Source organism: Chrysochloris asiatica, unplaced genomic scaffold, assembly GCF_000296735.1.
Source record: "Chrysochloris asiatica unplaced genomic scaffold, ChrAsi1.0 scaffold00006, whole genome shotgun sequence".
Taxonomy (NCBI): Eukaryota; Metazoa; Chordata; class Mammalia; order Afrosoricida; family Chrysochloridae; genus Chrysochloris; species Chrysochloris asiatica.
Genome location: NW_006408524.1, coordinates 6,977,050 through 6,985,264, shown reverse-complemented (window position 1 = coordinate 6,985,264; position 8,215 = coordinate 6,977,050).

Sequence of the window (8,215 nt, the reverse complement as noted above, 5' to 3'; positions counted from 1 at the left end):
ATTATTATTATGATCCTAACCAAAAATCTGTTTAAAAATAACAACAACATAAAACAATGTAACAACTAAAAATGTTCAACTTCCACACATTTATGCAGTTTAGTTGTCTTCTATATTATAAGCTATGCAATAGGAAAATATATGTATCCACTCTTGTAGTTATATATATATATATATTTTAATATAGAGAGAGAGAGAGAGAGAGAGAGAGTCCTGGTGCGGTGGTGTGGGCTAATGCATGGACTGCAAGGTCAGTTTGAACCACAAGATCGGCGATTCAAGATCATCAGCTGCTCCTCAAAAACCCTATACAAGGTCGCTATGGGTTAAAACCAACTTGGTGGCACTTAACAACAACAACAACAACATACATGCACAAATGGGTAAGTCACACATGGGTAAGTCAAAAAGTATTTCTACAAAATCATAGACACCTTTACTAAACATTAATGTCAAAATGTGAAGTTCTCATTTCTCTACATATCCTCCATCTGAAGGCAGTATTTCCATCTCTTTAACCTTTCCCTAAAGAATTCTGCAATCTTTGATTTCTACCACAGCACAATGGCACTTTGGGAACCCTGAGGGAGTCAAATCATGTTTCTTTAAATGTTCTTTGAGTTTGGGGAAGAAAAAGAAATCTGGAGGACAAGATCTGGGCAGTAAGTTGGAGGTGGTAAAGTTTCCCAAAGAAATGCTCATAGGATAGGCCTTGCTCAAAGAATAAGTACTGGTGTGGTGCTGTGGGGTTAATCAGACTGTAAAGCCATTTGAACTGCAAGGTCGGTGGTTCAAGCTCACCAGCTGCTCCTTGAAAACCCTATACAGGCTCGCTATGAGTCAGAACCAACTCGACAGCACTTTACAACAACAATAATGAGACTAACGTATGGAGAGAACTTGTCTCCAGCCATGTACTACTGATCACAGAGAAGTGTTAAACATGTTTTGTTTTAAATAAGTCTGTATATGTATGAACTGGAACCCTAATGGTGATGGTGGTGGTTGTGTGCCATCAAGTTCGTTCCAACTCAAAGTGACCTTTTATAGGGTTTCCAAAGCTGTAAATCTTTGTGGGAGTAGAAAGCATCATGGTTCTCCCATAACTGGTGCATTCGAACTCCTTGATGTTAGCAGCCCAGCTAGTTATCTACTACGCTACCAGGGCGACTTTGGAACTCTAGAAGCAACACTTTTTCACTTAACCTTGTATGTATGTGTTTATGTGGATCCCTCATGGCACAATTGTGAAGCACTCAGACGCTATAACCAAAAGTTCAGCAGTTCGAACCAGAAGGTTTCTGAGGCTTTAACACTTTTTAGAAGCTGACTGCCACATCTTTCTCCCAGGAAGTGAAGTTTATAGACCAGAAAATCCTATGGGGCAGTTGTACTATTTCCTATAGGGTTGCTGTGAGGCAGAATGGACTCAATGGTCCACAGCCACAAAAACAACTGTATATATATTTTGGTGTGGTACTGTAGGATCAGGACTGGGCTGTGAACCACAAGGTCAGCAGATCAAATTCACCAGCTGGTCCTTGGAAATCCTATACATGGTCATTGTGTGTTGGAATTGACTTGACAGCAATTAACAACAACAATAACAACAACGAAGTTGCTGGTGTGAGTCTATTCAGAGGTTCTTTGGAAGAAAGGTCTGGTGATCTCTGTCAACCCAAATCAGCCATTTTTGGAGCACAGTTCTATTCTGACACCTATAAGCTTACCTTGAGTATGAATTGATAGAACTGGTTTTGAATAAATGAATATATATAGTGAAATTCCCACAGTAATCTTACACTTAATTAATCCCAAACTTAAGTCATTATTTTTCTACCCCATATCTGCTCCTCTCCATGAATTCTATATCACAATGTATAGAAATATCATCTTCCTCATAACTGAGATCGATATGGGGTATGACTCTATAATCCAAACTCTCCTATTCCTGCACAGCTCCTATTCCTGTGAAGTACTCAATCTTGCAAAGTTTCCATTGGATGTTTGTTGACTCCATTACCTTCCGGCAATCACTGCCTAGTTTACACTGTAGTTTAATTCTTGGATAAGTGCAGTCAAAGTCTTTGCTGCTCTTCTTGTCTCTAGTATCTCTCCCTTTTAAAACATTCTGTTTTAAGAGACATACCTGGAAATATATGGTTCTTAGGGAAACTCTCTTTTCTTTCTAGATTCCCAAAGTACCCTATTGGTTAAGGTAGAGGTGGGGAACCTTTCTTCTGCCAAGGGCCATTTGGATATTCACCGGCCATACGAAATGATCAACTTAAAAATTAGTGTGCTATAATGTGATGGCTGGAAGTATGGTTGCCTTCATAGGGGCCAGACCAAATGATTTTTCAGGCTCTCGTAGCGTAGTAGTTACGAGTTGGGCTGCTAACCTGAAGGTCAGCAGTTTGAAACGACCACTATTCGCGGAAGAAAGATGAGGCTTTCTGCTCTAGTAAAGATTTACAGCCTTGGAAATCTCATAAAGGGTTGCTATGAGTCAGAAGTGACTCCAAAGCACATAACCACCACCACCACCGCCATCGCTACCACATACTTCTTGAGCGCCAGATGTTCCCACAACTGCTTTAAGGTAAAGCCTGTTCCCAGATTAGAATCTGAGACGGATATTTTCACTGCCCATTCTCGGTGTGCGCATGGGCTGTGCACTTAAGCTCTAACAATATTTTAAGTGTTAATCCGTTAGAAAAAAATAAGCGTTGGAACTTTTTCGAGAGTCGGGGTGTGATACTCTCCAGTAGAAATTGAGGAAACCAGAAAGGGAGTTACATGGAAATTAAATTGAAATTAAATTACATTAAATTAAAATGTAAGCTCATTTTAGACAGCTGCCCAGGATTTCTTGTTATGCCTCCCCACACTTAGAAAGTACTTTGTTTAATGTGATTGACTACAAACCCAGGAAAAAGGGAACTTAAATTAATCAAGAGCAGATGGGGGAAGTTGAGTCTCTACAGGTTAAAATATGCCAGCCTTTGAGGAGAAAATGGAGTGGATTTCAGAAGCAAAATATTTGTGTGTGATGAGTTGGAATTTGGGAAGTCTTTTTTTTTTTTTTTTTAATGGAAAAAAGGAGGCCCGAAGGAGCCAAGAAGATGCTAATGGACGAAATGCTTTGCACATATGGGATGGAAAATTGTGCTGGGTTAAGTCAAAAAGCAGCTCCTGAAGAACGTAATGTGGCTTCAGCTTCACAGGTGCCTGACTCGCTGGCCCCACTACATCACGGCTCCATGTGTTTGGCCTTGGTCCCCACTCCAGCAGGCCATGTGGGAAGATCATCTCCAGTGAAGCAGAAACTTCTAGAACTTCTTGAAACTGCTGCTTGTGCCAAAGAAGATCCCCTCCTTCTCACCCTTTTATCCACACACAGGAGCATTAAAGAACTAAACAGTTCTCATCTCAACTTCCTCCCAACCTCACTCTCTTGGCGCATCCTCCTCCTCACAGCAGCTGTTTTTCAGCTGATGTTTAAGCTCATACTCTCCCAGTTAAATTACTCCGTTTCATCGTAATGAAAAGTCCCTTGTCTTTCATTTGTTTGTGGCGCTGTGGGATAAAGCACTGGACTGCGAGGTCGGTAGGTCGGTTTGAACAACAAGGTCGGCGGTTCAAACACACCAGCCACTCCCTGAAAACCCTATACAAGGTCACTGTGTGTCGAAATCGAAATCGTCTCCAGGGCGCTTAACAACAACAACAAACTATCATTGTTACAGGGTACCACACTTAACACATTAAATGTGAGTTTTCCTCTCACTCACAGGCAGTGAGATCACTTCCTGCTTCTCTTCATTTCCCCAGCTTGTTCTTGCTCTTTAAAGAGCGATGTCTGTATACGTATGCAATGCTTAATAAAGATATTAGAAAGCTTACATGCAGCAGAAGGCTATCCATGTTCATATATAGCATATAAACATGGGTAGGAGTCCTGGTGTGGCGCTGTGGGATAAAGCACTGGACCACAAAGTCAGTTTCAACTTCAAGGTCGGTGGTTCAAACTCACAAGCCGCTCCTTGAAAATCCTATACAAGGTCGCTATGAGTTGGAACCGACTTCCGGGAACTTAACTACACCACCAACAAATGAAGGAGTCACATTACTTGTAACTCATCCAAGGTCACAGAGTCATCTAGTGAGCAGGACAAGGTATGCAGGCAGGTTTTGCATGGTATGTTGTTTATGGCGGTTGCTGTTAAGTGCCATGGAGTCAGTTCTGACTCATGTAGCTAGGCTGAACAGAAAGAAAAGATTGAACTTCATTAGAGGAATTTCAGAATTATGTGATGGATAGCAGAGGTCCTGAAACCATGCAGTTCTGACCCTTTTTATCCGGTCTACCCCTCAAACTCACTCACACATACAATTACACACACAACAAAAAAAGGTGTTTCATAAAATACTATCTTCCATTAGAAAATGCAGAACTCTAGCATTGTTGTTGTTGTTATGTGCCGTGGAGTCGGTTCCAACTCATAGCAACTCTGTACAGGGTTTCCGAGGCTGTAAATCTTTACAGGAGCAGAAAGCCTCATCTTTCTCCCGTGGAAGAGCGGGTAGTTTCTAACTGCTGATCTTTAGGTTGGCAAGCCGACTCGTAACCACTACGCTACCAAAGTAGAGGTTACGAATTGGGTTGCTAATCTCAAGATCAGCAGTTCGAAACTACCAGCTGTTCTGCAGGAGAAAGATAAGGTGTTCTCCTCCCGTAAAGATTTACAGCCTCAGAAACCCTGTACAGGGTCGCTATGAGTTGGAACGACTCCATGGCACATAACTACCATCACCAACAGCAAGTTAGAATGAGTTGAACAGTCTAGGATTTAATGTCAGGTAGATGACAGTATTGGCACCTGTTGCTGGAGGGAGAAATAATTTTCCAAATGCAGAAGAAAGAGTTTCTACTCCCTGTTGTTGCTCACCCCCTGCACTGCCTTTAAGCCTTGCAGGCAACTCAGCAGAGTTTACAAGGACCAAGAATCTGGTAGCCTCCTCCTATGTTCTCTAGACCAGGAAATGGGGTTGTTCCACTTCACATTCGATCACATGAAAACCCCTTAAGACCCAGGAGCAGTACAGTAACAACCATCTCTAGTTCTTGGCCGATGTACCTTATGCAAAGCTACCACCCATTTGTCAATAGAAGATTGCATGTTGATATGATTGTGTAGAGGTTTCGGTGGAATTTCCAGAACCAGATGAGGAAGAAATGCCTCCAGATCTATTTCCAAAAAATGAGCCAATAAAAATCCTATGGAAGGTCCACTTTATAGCTAATCAAGGGGATGGGGCTGAACTGGAAAGTTGTCTTCAGTTCTGCATGGGGTAGCCATGAATCATGTTTGACTTGAAGGCAACTGATCACAGCACAACATAGTCCCCTGACTATATGCTAGAGCCTGTTCTGAACACTTTAAACCCATCAACTCTTCTAATCCTATCAATGAGCTTATGCAGTAACTGTTATCATAATTCTCATTTTCTAGATGAGGAAACTGAGGTACAGGCAGGTCCTGGAACAAGGTCACACAGATGGTAAGTAACAGAGTCAAGAAATGACTCTGCTTATCCCCATTTTTAAGGGCTTACCCCAGGAATCCTAGTGTGGCGCTACAGAACAATGGCTGATGGCATTATCCTGTATTTGAAGGTTCAAATTCTCTAGCTGTTTCTTGGAAACCTTATACAGGGTTGCTATGAGTTATAATCGACTAGACGGCACTTAACAACAACAACAACCCCAAGTTTCTTTCCATTATAATCATGTATCCTGAAGCCCCTCCAAAAGATATTTCCCTACATGCTTGTGACTCAAGAGAGATGCGCTGATGCTTAATACAGGAATATTAAATGACTGCAGGAAAAAAGATCCATTGATGAGTCATATTGCAGTTCCTGCTGCTGGTAAGGGAAAGCATTCTCCAAGATAACTCATGCCTGGTAAATAAAATCAAAGAATGCTGATGAGAAAATTATTAAGACTCTCAGAGTCTCCATCAGACTAGATCTAAAGAGTCAACCTAACCTAGATGGGGCCTCTTCAAGTTCACAACTTAATTGTAATGTGAACTTCACTTCCCACACCCTGCAGAACCAAGTTGAGTGTCATGCAATCCTCATAGAACCTTCATTTTGGCATTTCCCAGAGTCTGGGTCATGGTCAGCCCTCTACTGTTCACCTGGGCTTTCCCAGGAGGTAGAACTTGGAGAGTGCCGGGTGGGTATACAATGTGTGGGAGTGAGATGATGGTGACCACAGAGGGGAATTTATCAGTCTCCACTGCACTGAAAAGAAAAAAGCCAGGATATTAATTTTTGGAAATTGCTTTCTCCCTTCATGTTTACACAGAGGGAGAAACAGCTGGGGTGGTTGACATCTGAAACAGGAGTGGCTGATCGTTTCTTGTACAACAGATGGGCTTGGGTTATGAATAAGCAGCAAATATGAAAAAGAGATTCACAGGGTTGAGCCAGGCTTGATTCATGTAAAATCAGCTAGCCCTTGCTGCTTACCCCTGGCCCAAGATTTGAATCTTTGGCAGGCTGGACTGCTCTTTTTTAAAGTCAAAGATCTGGTATCACTGGATGTAGCAAAGGATGGGTAAAGTACAAGAGACCAGTTGATGCTGACACAGGACTGATGATTATTATATGTGGTGCAGTGAATTGCATAACATGGCCCTTCTAGCTGTAATCTTTGTGACCTCTCACTATGATTAGGTGGACTATGCAAATAAGGTGTTTGTGACCCACAAAGGAGATTGGACAGTTTGTTGTAATACAAATAATGTGCATGGAGACCTTGTGGGGGTGAGACCATGCAACTAAGTTATTTTGTTGTCGTTGTTGTTGTTAGATGCTGTCAAGTTGATTCTGACCCATAGCGACCCTATATAGGATTTCCAAGGAGTAGCTGGTGAGCTTGAACCACAGATTTTGTGGTTCAAATGACTTTGTAGTCCAGCAAATTAGCCCACAGTGCCATACCAGGTATTGTTGTTGTTAAGTGCCGTCAAACTGATTCTTACCCATAGTGACACTGTATAGGGTTTCCAAGGAGCAGGTGGTGAGCTTGAACCCCCAACCTAGCAGTTCAAACGACTTTGCAGTCTGATGCATTAGCCCACAAGGTTGGTCAGTTTTGCCGTCCACTTAGGCTTAAAAGAGCAGAGGGGACCTCACTACTATTAAGAAAGAAGAGCCAGGAGGAAAGCATGTCCTTGAATTGAAAACCTCCTAGACTCAGGAGCCAGAGAGAGCTGTAATACCACAGAAGGTAGTGAGACAGCAAGATGAGAAGTGTGGGGGAGAAACAGTCGCAGCAGAACCAGGAGACTGTCACTAATGGCCTCACAGAGTGAGGTTACAGTGCATATGCTACCCGTGGAGCAAAGGAGCCAACCACCTTTGGGCATGAGGCTTCCTGGAAAAGTGTGGTACATCTGGGCACTTGTCAAACAGAGCTAAAGAGCTTTCTAACATTTGACAGAGCAGGGCAGAGGCCATGCCTAGGTGGGGTCTGAGAGTCGACAGAGAAGGCATGTTTTGAGGGGGCCGATAGGAGCCTATCCTTAGTGGGGGCAAGAAGAACCTGTCCTCAGGTGGCCAAGAGATGCCTTCCACAACCAGCCGAGAGGAGCTAAGACAGCTGCTCTGTGCTAAAGAAACAAGACGTTGTCTACATGCCTACTGATCCTGATCCCAAGCAGCAGCATGGCGATATGGATTCTGTGTTGTGATCTGTTAATTTCCTAATAGATCGAAGCACTGTGAGTTCTTTGTGGCCATTGAAATGAACGATCAAACTTAGCAAAGGAGTGGAAAATACTATAGGAGGGTTAGCTGGACTCAGAATTGGTCAAAGGGTTGGAAAGAGGATTCTACCTCATAGGAATTAGCCTTGGGTTGATGTTTATGATTCTCCTGCCACCTTGTGAAGCTTGATGAGTAGGTCTGAGTACACCAATCATTCCCTTTTTCAAGATCAGAACATGATGAATAAATGAATGGATGAATATACCATCTATTCCCTCCATCTGTTTTTAGCCACCAGGTACAGGAGTCCCTGGATGGCACAATCAGTGTTCAATTACTAACGGAGAGATTGGCTGTTCAAACCCATTCAGAGGTGCCTTGTAAGAAAGAAATGGCTGTCAGTTTACAAAGGATCATAGTCTTGAAGTCC